The sequence below is a fragment of the Manduca sexta genome, chromosome 21, assembly GCF_014839805.1.
Source record: "Manduca sexta isolate Smith_Timp_Sample1 chromosome 21, JHU_Msex_v1.0, whole genome shotgun sequence".
Classification (NCBI taxonomy): domain Eukaryota; kingdom Metazoa; phylum Arthropoda; class Insecta; order Lepidoptera; family Sphingidae; genus Manduca; species Manduca sexta.
The window spans coordinates 1,937,205-1,953,366 of NC_051135.1; the positions used below are offsets into that span (position 1 = coordinate 1,937,205).

Here is a 16,162-nt window from a genome sequence, read left to right on the forward strand (position 1 = left end):
GTGTCTGTTCTCGTTAACTTATTCTCAATACAATCTTATTTAAATAAAATGTGTGAATCTACACGCATGCGTGCATATTAGGACTTTATCACGGACGATAATTACTTTTTTTTTAAATTCTCAATAGAGCGCACTCCATACTTATCTACCCGGATGTGATGGAATAAGCAGCCATTAAAATTAGGGTTGGGCTACAAAACTTGCGACTAGGGCAGGGCCGGGCGCGCCGTGGGGTACGGTACACCGACAAAAAAAGAAAAAAACTACACAATGAATAACCGCCGAGACCCGTACAGATGAGATGAGAGATTTCTCAATGTCCGAATGTTGTTCTTGTTACTTGTAACTCAATATTGAACTTGATTCGTTTTATTTTGTTTTATGAACATCACGAGTGCATTTTCGTACTTCACGATAAATCTGAATCATACGACGAAGAATACGCGTGATTTAACGAAAATCATGTTTCATTAAAAATTTCACCAAAGCAAAAAGCGCTGTTAACTTAAAAATACCTACTTAATAACGGACACGAAATTAAAAAGCAATTTGGTAACCGTTACTAATTTAGGCGGCGCGGCATGGAGCTCTCAATTTGGGAGGGGCTCGGCGGAGCGGCATGCGGGGTGAAGTGGGGGCCCTAATCTAAAAGCTGTCAGTTAACAGGCCGGCAGCTGTGCCCGCCGCTCGCCCGCTTACGTACACACCGCCTTATAGCACATGCGTATCTAAGCTTAAGAACATACTTTATGTGCTATATTTTGAAGACGTTTTAAAATGGAATGATTTTTAAAAATAACGTAAGTTTCTATAAAGATAATATTATTAAATTCGCTTACATAATGAATTGTGAATATCAATCTTCTGTGCAGACTAGTGAGATTCAATTGAAATGTATTATTGCTTATATTTCCACTATAAATCATTTTAATCGTGACATGATGGGTAGCGAATAAGTTGCCTCAGACACAAATGACGCATGCATTAGAAATGTTTATTCCAATGATATTTTATTCGAATACACACTTACAGGTGCGGGTTTCCCGAGCATCTATATTTGTGCGCTAAACAGAAACTATTTTTTTTTAAAACTCATTCAATCAACACTACAGGAAGCGTAATGGCTATATAAATTTTCATTATGTACACCGAGCAAGTTATCTTGAATAATTTCATTGAGTTTACACGATATATCTCTAATTTTAATTGACAAAGTCGTATTTTAACCGCCTATTACATTAAAGCGGCGGTCAAGCCGTGAAATCCTATTAATTAACCAAAGATGGTGACAGTTTGATTTATAGTGAGTGTAAGAAAACTGAATTTCCCTGGCTCGACCTCATTAGTTGATGTATTCCAAGCGAAATTTATATACAAAAAAAAACATAAGTCACTGCCCACATTGGGGACAGATTAAAATCTTTTTTACACACCGTCTAATTCCCGTGCGCCTACGCATCTCTAAATTTGAAATTCGAAATATGAACTTGGACGGTTGTCTCTAAAAAACATTCTTTATAGTACACGTTGCGCAATTAGCATAAGATTTTTCGAGGTGAATTCGGGTTTTCCATTTGCGGCGACACTAATTCGACACGTCTAGTTTATGATATGTATTTTGGTGTGTTTGGCCGTCTGTTGACCATAATTTTATACACTTTATTGCCAACGTAGTGACATAAAATTGTCCGACACACCTTGCTGGTGTCGGATGTCTAATCAGATACCTACCTAAATAGACATTTTGTATGAGGAATTGAATTAAATTAGACATTTTTATGCGCGTTATCATAGCTATATATTTATCTCTGTAAAGCCTCTGAAACATTTATCATTGTCGAAGTGTAGGCATTTAACTACGTCACATTTCGATAACTTTATTACAACGTAACTCTAACTTAATGTACGTTCGTTTCGTTCCAATCGTTTCTGTCGAGTTCTTATCAACAGTTTCATTAATGTGGGAAACCGAGAACTAACACGTAAACCGACTAGTACTAAATAAATCAATAACAAAAGTATATCGCATATTGAACTCTATTACTCTAAGGAAATACAAAACATACTCGCTTTAAAAACAATAAAACTACAACAAACTGTTTAATATTTATGATACAAATAGAAATGGAGCTATAAAAACACATACAGAATTTAATATAGACCTACAGCACATTAAATGGTAAATAATTAGGTGACGTATCAAAATTCGTTGAGCGATGTCGGCAGTAAACGTCAGTTTATGTAGCGGAGATAAAAGATTGTTCGGTATGTCCATAAAAATTTTACGACTACTCTCATTCATAAAAACTGAATCATTATAAAAACTCACTACCGTTTGAATTCATCTGATTTTGGATAATTTAATTTGAGTTTGACAACGTGTTTAGAACGAATTAATCGGAAATTAATGCAGGTTCATTAAAAGTTATTTTAAATAAACAATACATAATGTTTTGTCACATAATGTTTACATTTTACCTTGAGTTTTATATTTATTTTAATAGTGATAACGATATCTAGCTTTAAAATACTATTTAAACCTAGAAAAACTTTTTATTGCTTTTACGAACTTTCACATTGAAATAATTATTGATAGCTTTAATGATAAAAGTTACTTAGGCGTTTAAACCATTAAAGGCTATTGATGATCTTAGTACCTAAATATGGCGAACACATTTAATTTTCAAAAGATATCAGGAAGTAAATATTGTAATCGAGTCATTAAGGGTTAAAATAATAGGTAATTAAATACGAAAAGGAGTTTCTTATCTAAATATTCACATAACAGGTGCGTTTAGCAGCTTACAGTAAAAATTTCTACTAATTTAATACCATTGACGCATACGCTCATTTCAATAGATAAAGGAAGAGATGCACATTCAGTATATTTTAAAATATTTTCAACACGAATGAATAATTTATTCTACAGCTTTTATTTTGAATATCTAAAGTCCGCAGTAGTTTTAATGTTAGTTTTGTAGGCATGTATTTTTAAAAATCTATATTCATTTTGTTTATTTTCATCGTTGTAGGAGTGGGTAGAGAAAAGATCCGGGTTTTATTAGAACGAACCACCTGCATTATTATTTTTTATTAGTAGGTAACCGTTGTTATGGAAAATTTCCGACTGGACAATACAAGTATTCCGATAAGAAAAATCCACCCAATAAAAAAATCATTACATTAGTTATAGATTTACTGACAAAAGTAAATTAATTATTTAACATTTCTTTACAAGTATAATCAAGGAACACGAATAGTATTAACAAACCTGATTACTGGCTGAGCTTAAAGGTGTTAATTCATTCGCATAAGATCGATAATTGCTTCCTTCCAGCTGTATTTACGTTATAAATACTTCGGAACGCTTCAACTATACAATATTCTAATTAAATCCGTCGAGTAGGTGGATTCGAACATAGGTGGCGTTTACGAGAATACCTAAATTTAGAATTCCATTTAAAAAACTTTAGAGCTTCTATTTAAATACTTATCAGATCTAATTGGCATAAATTAGAATATTTATTGAGTGTATCTATTAATTTAGATTTATGTGTATTGATCGATTCTGATGTCGAATGGCTCATTAAGTATTCTTTATATTTACTTAAACATCGATATGTAAAAGACTCGAAAAATTATTGTATAGAATGATATTATTTATGTCGGAATTATGCAATGGGAAGTGAATTTTAATTGTTTGTTTCTAATTCTATCTTATAAGACCAATTAAGGAAATATACATTGTATGTTAAATATGTTTGTTTTGTTTTTGTTAATTAACAAGACCAGGAATTTACTAATTTGCAAGAGCAATAGAAATATTCAAAAAATATAACTTAAATGCTTGTAAATATTTTATAAATATAATCAGTTATTTTAATTACGTTATAAACGTTATTTAAATGCATGTTATATTAAAATATACATTTACAACGGCGGAAATTATATAAATTCTTTAGACACGTGTGAGCATATTTGAATCTAAAATGATATTCGTATTAGACGCGAGCTTAAGCATTCATCGGAAGGCACAAAAAGAAAAACATAAGACCGGTTTGAATCGCTTTACCAAAGAAATCAAGAGAACACTTTATAAATTTAAAATAAACCGATTATGCAAAACGATCTTTGTGCATCGATAAGAAGAACAAAATATTAACTTTGTGGACAATTGATTTATATCTAACACAAATATTATGTGTTAAATAAATTAAGATCAAAATTAATTTTAATATTCTCGTTTTTTTATTACTATTGCCATTACGAATTTTTGATCAAATATAATTAGGACGAAAATATTTCCCGGGCATTTGAAAATAACGTATATATTTTATTTCTTAATATTTTTTGCAACCATATATGTCAGTCTAGATATATATTAAAGCGAGGACTTGATAGGGACCTACCTATAAAACATACCTTTTTATATAGTAGGTATCATTTGAAACAAGCTCGTATATATTTAGACGTAATATACCACTTTTAAAATACCATATTTATCGTGCTTATCCTACAGAAATATATTAGCATAAAGTATATTCAGTCAATGTAGTAGGGACATAGAATAGGTACATTGTTACATCAGCGTCGAATAAAATACTAATCAAATAAATTGGAAATCGAAACTTCGTAGGCAAAATGACATCATCTCATTACCATTGGACACTGGAGGAACAGGTCCTAGACATCTCAATGTTACTGAAAACGTGTCAACTGTGATTTACTGCATTCACACTTTAAACCGTACTAATGACGTCTGCACAAAGAATTAGAAAAGAGAAATTTCATTATCCCAAGCTGCGTCCACTTTTTGGGGACGTTCAAAATCCTTTTTATCGACGTTTCAATAGAGACTAAAAAATAAACAATAGAAATAAAAACTCGCAAGGCTAAAGAGGAAGGCCGGACGCAGCTAAATGAAAGAAGTTTGTAAAAAAGTTTGACACATTTTTAGAAACATCAGGCACGCAATGTTCGCTCTCTGGGACCGCTCGTAAATTTTCTGTAGCGTCAGAATGAAAAAGGGGACATCATTGTTGAAAATTTTCGAACGCGCACACTGTGATTTCGTGTGTAATCGCGCCGACTTGCATGACAGTAATAAACGTGCAGCTTTTTTAATTTTCTTTATGTTCTGCCTACGAACAACGTAGCGATCGTCTAGACTTTGCTATTGTAAAATATTCCAGCTATTTTCGTGTTACGCAGTTAATCTTCTGCTTGTGTTTTTTATACAATCTATCGATTTGTGTAATTATTGTCTACGCTAAAGAGATTGTTTTATGTTCAGAATTCAATTTCAAATCCATACAATTCAATCTATTTAGAAACGTCTGAAGCCCGTTCCCATCGATACATTCAATTTACACCCAAAATATATGCAGCGATATTTTTAGAGATCCACCCGCGATTTTCGGCATTCAGATGTCGGTTATTGCAGCGACTCGGTTGTTCCCCCTATATATTTCCTTAGCGGATAACAGAGAGAACTGAGCTGCTTTCTACTGAAACACGATAAGAATTTCATTTCCTCGCGGCTGAGAGATCCCGGTATCTGAGGAAGTCGCTAACAAAAATACCTAAGTGATAAAAGCACTGAATTCTGTACAGGTGGCAAGCGCGTCGCATTCCCGCTATTTTATTTTAAATCGTCGCGGATCTGGGAAAAGTAGATAGATAAGTGAAAATTCCACTCCACGAACTTTGCTGACAGTTGATATAAAATGATAACGAAAAATACATCGCGCAAAATAAAAACGAGACGATTTCGGGGAATAACAAAACGATTCGGACTCTGATTTTATGAATTCCCAAAGCTAGGACCGAAGTTTTGTCTCGGTTCAGGAAAAAAGTTGGTCCTCTGTTCAAGTTTGTGGATTTTGAACTTTGATAGCAACGTGGTAAGGATGTTTGTTGACTGATAAGATGCGGTCACGTATGGTTTGATTTTGCTCTCAGCTCAGTGGATCCGGATGACATCTTTTATCGCGATGCATTCCTCTCGACGGTCTTTAGCGTTTGCTTTGAGCCGCTAAGTTGGATCTCAGATACCATATTAAATGAATTAGATAGTTGTGTTATTCCTAATTGGTAATGCTTGTCTGGTAATCTGACGTCGATATAAACTGCACTATCCCATCTTAATAATTCAATTATGATTGGCTAATATATCTCAAGTTAAAAACGCGATATTTTTTAAATTTAAAATATTAAAACGTATTGCTAGTTCAAAACTCGCGTATTTAAACGTAGATGATCCATCAATAAGATATTTATAAAGTTATATACCAATATACTATAATTACTTACAATTAAAATCCTTTAAAAAATCTTCATTAAACACTAATGAATCAACGGAGACACTAACACACCAACAAACAATCTTCAATAACACTTCAATAAACACTTAATAAAAATCTTCCAAGTTTCTTGTTAGGTCACAATAAATAAAAAAAACTATTAATTAATTGTCGCTATTAACTATAACTGCGAGTATTACGTTCGCATAAAACATTAGAGCTAATAAAGATCGGTCCGCATTCACTAAGATACGTATGGTCTATACAAATCCTTATTTACAACTGACAGTGTTGTCCATACTATAACAGAATCGTGTTCTGAGCTCACATAGAGCGGAGAAGGCATCTGCTCGACATCGCACAAAAAAACCCGCGTTACAATAAACGCCACGTATAACCGATTCACTTCTTTATTAACACAACTTCACCACCCCGGCATACAAGCTCGACTGTAAAAAAAGTCACGAGGTAGGGGAAAAATTTCGTAAGCCATTATCCGACTCTATACAAAAGTTTTGACACGAACACTTTGCGCTTGGGCACAGTCTATTTTAGTGGGGTGCGAGACGGCAATAGTCCGCTAACGACTAATCTTCATCGGCGCGAAAGGGACGGCTACACGAATGTGTGTCGCATTTGAATAAAGTTTAGGGGGACCAAAGAATCGTGAACCACGGGACGTCGAGTAGGTGGTGATAAAGCATTCGTAGCGAGCTCGTTCCCAAATCGAATACGATGAGTAATAATATTTAAAAAGTAAGATTTGTTACCTGTCGACCGCCGGGAGATAATGCCCGACGTTTTTTGGGAGAAAAATACAATTAACTAGACCGAGAGCATAAATCATCTGGTCGCACTGTTGTGCGCAGGCTCAGGTTGTACAATTATAATACATGGAGAAAAAACCAAAAGGTGACGGTAATAGAAAATTGTGGCGGGTTTTTTTAGTATTCACTGGGCATTTTCAATAGGGATAATTAGAGTGTTTTTCTGGGCAATTTCACAATGGTTGAAAACCTCTTTTTTTTAATTTTTACCATAATATTTGGATCGGCCACATCCGCAAATTATACCGTATAATTTTCATCTGATAAAAAATAACCTTATGGCTATCTTCACGTTGCTAACAAATAATAATATGTAACCGAGGATCGATTGTTTTAAACAACGATTTAATGAACCTTTCACGAAAATTGCAGACATTACTCGTAAATTTAAAAGCTTTTAAGTTTCGCTGCAATAAGAGGTGAGCACTCAATCGCGGTAATTTTAAAATAGCGACCTGCCCCAAGCATCAATTACGTGGTACTGGGGCACATCGAGCGGCGCAAGTGCACCACTTGCTCGCGTTCGAAAATTGCTCGACAGGACCTTTTGGAAATTACTCGTCGAACGCTTACAGAATTACAGATCTAACCGACTAATCGGGGCCGAACGTAGCAAATTACGGGCGCGACTATAGTCGGGCGGGTCGAAAATTGCGCCGCGCCCGCGTCCGACAATCGGGTGGTCGTGCGCAACCTAATGAAGACGTTAAGCCAAGTCGTGGCCGCGCCAGCCTCATGGTGCTCATATTGATTTTTATGAGAGAGTAATTTTATTGCAAGAGGCTGGTGGGCGTCACCGCGCTTATCGATTGAAATTCACATTAACAGCGTAACATTAATAAAGTAAATAAATCTAAAAATACAAAGCTACATAAAACGGCGAGAGGAATAAATTTCAACACGTACAAAAAGCGGTGTCACAATAATCAACAGAGGCAATTTAATTTAAGCGACATAAACACGGGGCTATCTGGCACTGGCATCGATATTAAGGGTGTGTTAAATGACAAACTGCGGCCGAGAGAGAAATGCTTTAAAACGGTGTAATTTTTACTTGTTATCTTGAGATCTGGAGGTGATTTCACATTGGAAATGCCTCTGATGAGCGTTTAGCATACTGTGACTGTGCACACGCGAATTAAACTTATGTACATACACAGTATGGGTCACATTAGTCGGTAATTCGCTTCGGGTTTCCGCTCAGCATCGTTGATTAAAGGCTTTCGCTGTACGCTCTGAATATTCTTTTTAATTAATGTAACCATCGTTTTGTGTATCAATTTTGATACTTGCTGCCATATAATTTTGGAGAAATGTAAAATGATTAAATTACACATGTTCAGTTTAAATGCGAAGATAATTCTCGTGCTTTCGATCGTCGTGCACAATAAAAAAGAAAAGTCGTACGCGACGCGGAAATTAAAGTCGAAATAATATATGCCCCGTGGTACGAAATCTTAAGTAATTATGGCTTTCTTAATTAATTCTGATATTCATTTTAATTCCATAATCGACTCAAACTAATTGCAGTCATTGCCCTAAACGCCTCTAACTTTAAGGCTCAAAATGCAAACTCTCAGTCCTCGACGCATAATCAGAATGAGGAACTAATACCTAGTTTACTACAATAACAATCTCTGATTAATGAAACTTTATTAAAACTGAACAATTAATATTTTTTGAGAGATAAGTATATAGGGAAACTAGAATTAGCACTATGGTTTTATGTGTATAACTATTACATCCCGAACCCAATTACGTATCGTATTGAATCACAATTCACAAACACAAAATCAATAATACATAAAGCTACTACATTAAAGGAAGTATATGAAATATTACAGAGCTGTATAATCGATTGAACACACCTCTTGATGAAGATATTACTGCAAACCCGGTTTACGTTTATTTCTGGACCGCGTACGCACTACATATTATAGGTATGCATATGCCGAGGGAGGCAACGGATGAATATTTTGTTAGGTCACAGATTACAAGCGTTCTGATATTTATGAACTGGTTAATATCTAAATTACACTTGAGTTGATTGTATGAGTTTGATATTAGCGCGTAAACTCGCGCAAATGGGACGGCCGAGTGCTTTATTGAATGCTTTAGTGGTTATTGATTTTATTACGGAATTTCAATGTTGGATTCTGTTTGAGTGCCTTTAGCGTTGTACTCTGAGTTATTACGAGTTAACGGCAGTGGCCTTTGCTCCTTTTATAGCGGTGGTATCTTTAGTATGTAAATAATAAGATTCAAAATGTCACATGTCACTGCGCAAGATTTTAAACTTGTCACAACTTTAGAAATCTGTCAAAGTATATAAGGAAAATTCCTGTCTGAAATATTCATTCAAAAATAGTCTAAAATATAAAATGATTATAACTATTTCCACTATATTTTAATCCCCATTTGTGAGTTTCCAAATCCATATCAATATGACGCACATATAAAAATATTTCACTACCAACCATACTTTTTTACACGAATATATATTTATGTAAAAACCTTCACAAATTTTCACAATATTTTATTTAAGATAACGCAACAAAAAGCCGAAAACACTTTACACCGCAACTCGGAAGCCGCAGTTCATAAAAGTACAATATTTCCCGAGAATGCCATTAATCCCACCTAATATTTCAAAGGCCAATAAGGCATCCAATGCTCTATCTAAACGACCTTTTTTAAAACTAATAAAACCGCTCGTTAAAAATAACCACCGAATTTTCAAGTAGCTATGCTGTGCTTATCTTGGTTACCAGAAGCAGGCGTAATGATAGCATCAATCAGGTGATTCAATAAATACATGGTGTGGAATGAATACGTTTGTTTTCAATCAATTTGTATAGGATGTCTTGTTAAATACATGTCGGGTTTAACGATGGTGTGGAGTACGGCTCTATTTGCTTCGTTTATTTCGGAATTTATCGATCACTATTATGTATTGAGGTTAATGGGAATAGGAAAGTCTGATATTTTTGTATTGTTACGGTTTATGGGATTTTTTTTGTATGAAAAAGGAAAAAAACTAAGTTTAAATTCGTATAGTTCTGTTACACTTCACAATCATTTTTGAACGTTGAGAAGCATGGAAAATAAAAGATAACGATTATACGAGCTTACGTCGCATTTGTATGAAAATTTATCAACAACGTATACCTATTTAATATTCAATAATAATGTCTAGAACATAGAATGTTCATGTTTAAAAGTTTTCTATTCTCCAAGTTATTATTTAATCTTTTATAAATTTCTTTGCTAAGATTTATAAAAAACCAACTTCAAACACAATAGAACCACAGTTTTACACTATATTAAAACTGCATTATATATTTAAGGTAAGTATAACAGTTATACAGGGCCCGCGGTGTAGAAATGGCTTTATAATTTCTGCACTGATTACAAAGGGGAGCCGGCGGCCGCAATTTCGTCTTGTACCGATCGTGCTGTACATAAATTATCAGTTATTGATGAAGACATTAAGCTTACGTACCGTACAACAATTATAAAATATCGGATTTTTGGCGGGTCTCAAGGTAGATAAGGAATATTTACATTGATTTAAGTTTTCAAAGGTTTTAAACTATATTTACTACAATCACGTTATTTTTTAATTTTATTAAATACTTTGTTTTCTTGGACACTTAATAATATTAACTATTTTGATTAAAATGTATGCTAAAAATTACATTATACTCACGAACACGATTAATACAATTATTAAAATTTTTACGTGAAATATAAAATAAAATATAAGTAAATCGCTTCAATCTTAAAGTATATAAACATTCCAATATGGCCAGTTCCGATTTCCTAAAAATAAACTTCAAAAGCCATGTTGGCGCTTTCGAATAGTTACCGTATTCAAAGCATAGAGTCAGCCCTACGCACGGATACAATTCTTGATGAGGACAATACTACGTGTCCCTAATGCGCCATAAGGACTATTGGCATTTTCATTTCCGATTTATTCAACATGGTTCGATGTTTTGCCGCCACATTAATAAGCGATTGTTTTCGCGTCAGCTTTTGCACTTCACTGTATCGGTAATGAGAACTGGATTTTTTGAAACCAACATTACAACTTCATGTCAGCGGAGACAACCAGTTTCACCTAATTCCGATGATAATTGCGCCGTCCGGAACAAATAAGATTAATCACCGACCGTTTCATGATCATAATTAGTGGAACGGCGCAAAGTTCGCGCATAATTCTCTGCTCTAAAATTTTTTCGACTCAATACGGCAGCGATCAAGGCAATTAGGTTCTTATTCTGTAACGTCTTATTTTTTTAAATATAATCGAACAATTGTTGGGTCGGCCATGATTTATGGAACTCGCGCCTTTTGCTTTAAATAAAACATTGCCGTAAGCTTTCAACGTCTACGAATGAAAGTCACGATTGTAATTTTAAAATGTCGACACGGATGTTTGATGATTATATTATTTCCAAATGTTATTTACGGTTCACACGTGGTTGAAAGGTTGGGAACTAAAAGAAATATTATATATCATATTCATTCATTTATACATTAACTGTTACTTGTGAAGTGTTTTAAATGCTCATCGTAATAAAAATATGTTACATAATGTATTGTTATTTTATTATCATTTTGTAATAAAGGATGTAATACCATAAACAGAAATGCATTTCTATATATTAAACATTCAAAGGTGATTCCGTTATAAATACTATTATAAAGTAAAGTGTAAGAAATTCAATTGATTTTCAATGTGCTTCTACTGACTATTAAGCTAAACACAGTTCTGACTTTACTATGGGGTTTTGCAGACGAGCGATTTAAGTCGACCGCATTTAAAGATTTAACGCCACGTAAAGTTGCGTTAATAATTTATGTTTATGCGAATGTTAGACATTGAAATGACAATTGTAATTACAAAATTTTGTATAAGTGTAAAATGTAGGTAGATATTGTTACTTTGACTTGCGGGCAAACAACACCTCCGTCCGCCCGTGATTATGAAGGCTGCAAATTTAGAAACGTTGGGAAATTAATAATATAAATAAACGCGATAAAATTTGTAAATAGATTTATTTCAATGGAAAGTTGTGTGGAAATTATGGAATTGTCTGAATTTCTTTTTATTTTCTATGAATTTTAGAGATGAGAGTCAATCGTGTGTAACTTTACACGTGTATAACTTTTATCTTTTACTTTTTAAGTAGTTCATAATTTTCATTTCATTTAAATAATTAATTTATAATTTAAAACATGAAATTAACTTCTAATTTATTACTAAAGCATTCATAAACAATTTCCTTTATTTTATTCACGATATTTCATTTGAAATGATCAGTCGCATCCGAGTTGCAGTCCAGTCGCACAAACGTCCGTGTGTCCTCCTATAAGATTGTTTATGATCGTCATTGTTTGCTATACAGTCGTTCCTATTGTGGGCTTGCGGATCCACGGCTATTAGGTATTTTATTGACTTCCTACACCAACTGGTCGGTTTATTGTGTACAATTCAAGTGCTAATGTTTAGATGTAAAATTATTTGGGTAATGGATCGTTATTTTTTGGTTGTAGGCGTTCGATGTATATAAAATTTTACGTCACATTCAATCTTAGTTTTATTGATATATATTACAATATGAAGTGCAACTAATGACCTACAAAAAAGCCTTTTTTAGTAATTACGACGTCTCAGTCGCAAATAATGTTTTTAAAGCTACATATTTTAAATCCCTATGTAAGGAAAAACCCTTACGATACTATTTACGAAAAAAACATTCTGACGTTTGACAAAATGTTTTTTTCGTAAGTAGTATTTTAATAACTCTTTGTTTTTGATTATAAGTCATCATTAATTAATTCAGGTCCTATGTCCCGTAGATGGGGCAGAGAACATCAACAGTAACTCTCCATCCAGCATGGCTTTGAGCTGCCTGCTTGAGTACGCTCCAAGCCTTGAGTTCTGATTATAAGTACTTGATGTTTTTTTCTAATCGCCTTTGGTGGTCCATATCTCAAGTGGCAGTCGAGCAAACACAGCCAAAGCCCTTGTAGGCGACAAATTGTCTTCTACACCCATTATTATTATTCTTTTAACGAAATACTGTGAGGATTAATTTAAAAATGCATGGAAACTAAGTTACGCAACGATATAAACGTGGTTAAAGAACGTCACAAATTAAAATTCATCAACAGCGACAGGAAAATCGTCGTAAATCATACAAATAATTGGTTTTAAATTACCAAATCAAAAACCGTTACAAAACATTTTAAATTCTGGCATCTAATCGTTATTCGTTCAATGACATCGGATTTTTCTAATGTAGGAGTTTATCGCGAATCGGCATATTTTACACTATCTTCGACCGGTTTCGAATATCGGTAAGCTGTATGTGAGATTTTTTCGGTGTCGAAATGGAAATTTCTAATCGATTTATGATTCATAAATTGAGTGGTAACCGTAAAATTATACGGAAGGTTTAAATTATGCTGTATTTTTCAATTCTGTGTGATATCACGATATATCTTCCCAGTTCAAAGTTTGTTTTCACGCTAAGTAATTTAGCTTATTTTGCACGCGTCTTTATTATATAATTTTAACGTGTTACCATTTTAAAATTATTTTATTTATGTGTACTACTATTACTATCAATATAAAAAACTAACACAAAAATAATCTTTTAAATTGAACTACAGGGCATAAAAATTCAATCTATTGAGTAACCTCCTTTAAGTATATTAAAAATTAAAAAAGAACTTAAATCAGTACAACTAATTTAATTTTCTATACAACATTCGCATGTTATGAATATCATAACCAAGACCAAAATAAAGATGGTGCCGCCTTTGAAACACATGGGCCGGTGTATGCGAAAATTCCCCACATTCAGTATTCGTTGTATGCCTGCGCTGTCAACTCGACGTGTTCTAGTGAATAACAATCGAGCTAAGTTGGCAGCAAGCCGGTGATGAGCCGATCTTACCAAAGGACTAGTGAGTCATGCGATGAACTGTACTTACGACGTGTGGATTGTACATGAGATTTTGGGCTTTTTGTGTTGTTTTTAAAATATACTGGCCGTTAATTCAGTATACATAATATGGCTTATAATCTAGATAACTAAATTCTTATTTAGATTTGATTAGATATTATTACATAGAGTGTTAATTTTAACTAATGGTTCTCCAATGGTCGCAATTCGACTATCGAAATTAATATATTTGTAACTTATATCAAACTAAAATTTATTTTCCTTCATTCCCTTTATATGAATTTTAATCATGCCAAATCTCACACTCTTCGAAGATATATATCGAAATGTTCAATATTTTCGTCAATATATTATTATGTTTAACTAACAAGGTACGACAGGAATAAGAAGATATCATTACATCAAAACCATTTATAAAACTAATTGACGAACTTATAAAATCAATCTATAAAAGTAGCCAAGAAAACAAGACGTGTTTACTCAATTTATTTAGATATAAACATATTCGAGTCCCGTATTCACTTTCTTCTGATATAGACGTAGAAAGTACGATGGTTCTGGCTGATTTCGAACGGGAAGACAGTGACATTGGGTATGAACGGATGAACTGGCATTTTGAGTCGCACGTCCGGCAGGCCATGGGAACGATGTTGGTATTAAATTTATTTACCATGTATGATCAAAGTTGAATGCTGTTTTCATCGTGCCATTTTGTAGACGGTAACGAAGCTTGGTCTTTCCATATACTATGAAATATACTATATTATATTTATTGTAAAATGAATTTTTAATTTGAATTAATCTTATCCTCTTTTTTCAATTATATTAGTATCCGTGCAAGGTAATTGTATGTATTGGGTACTATAAAAAGGGACCACGATCGCACACCACATACCAAAAACAACAAAATAGAAACATTGCAACACAATTAAGTTATGCTGATAGACCCATGTAAAACCCCAGTTATGTAAACTGGACAAGTGGGAAAAACATCAGTTGCACAACTTGCCGACGACATCTAATTGAGGAGGCTGCGCGTGCGTCGACGTGATCGCCGATTCGCCGCAACACACGTGTGCGACAACTGTGAATTTATTTGCTACTTTAAAAATATACTTTATTAAGGGAATATTTTAGGTTTATTATAGTTGCGCCGGACACGCAGTTTTTGAATATTTTATTTCTTATTGAATAATTTCTACATTTATAGCTGTTTGGAACAGTATTATATTAAAATTAGTATGTACAACTTAGATATATTTAATAATGTGTATATTTTTAATAATATATCATCACCATACATTATTTTCTTAATTATTTGTAAAGGTCACTCAAAACACTTCAATGCATGTACTATTTGAAATCAGTCATTGATTAGATATGCTCAACATAAACTAATTCAATGCTATATAATATGATCGCGACCCGGCAATGTTATCTCTAAATACCCTCATTTAATTACGAACTATGAACTACCCAAACTAAAACAATTAATCCTCTCACAAATGTAATCAACAACACCCGATAAATCCAAAAAGCCGGCTTACTTTTCACATTTAGACAGGTAATTTTAATGCATATTTAATGGACAATACTTGGCTTCAAATTCACTAAGATAAGGTACGGCTATAATGCATGCAGTTTGCCCCCCTTGTATTATTTATTGTGTGATTTTTGGCAAGAGAACAGTTAGTCCGCGGCGCGGCTTGGCGGGATGTGCAATCTTCATAATGCATATGCTTTTGCATGATATCGCCCGCGCTCTCTGACGTCTCTAATGACGTAATATGTTAAAGTGCTCTAAATGCATCAATTTTGATTGCGAAATAGTTCAAGTGCTTATTGTGAAACCTTTTTGTGTTCTAAAAATATAGTGACTACAAAGTAACTTCGATTGCGGGTTGATATAACTTCTTATCGTCGAGTGTTTCTATTTGCTATATCGGTTTAGTAAATCCTACATTGATTCATCTGTTGATTAGTTATTATGTATTTTAGCTAACATAACTTCATCGTATAAGTCACGCTTTTTGATCTATAGAACCTGAAATTT

At 33.6% G+C, this 16,162-nt stretch overlaps 1 protein-coding gene across 2 annotated transcripts in view; it reads right to left on the bottom strand.

Annotated features, from left to right (window-relative positions):
• The window catches only part of LOC115445581 (homeotic protein antennapedia), a 198,856-nt gene that overhangs the window by 137,934 nt on the left and 44,760 nt on the right, over window positions 1–16,162 (bottom strand). Inside the window, exon 1 of one of the 2 annotated variants that reach the window (XM_037440980.1) lies at window positions 6,313–6,764. The exons of the other annotated variant lie outside the window; for it this stretch is intronic. The gene's annotated coding sequence lies outside the window, so the exon portion shown is untranslated. Of the gene's footprint in view, window positions 1–6,312; window positions 6,765–16,162 lie in introns of those variants that run through there. 2 annotated transcript variants of the gene reach the window in all.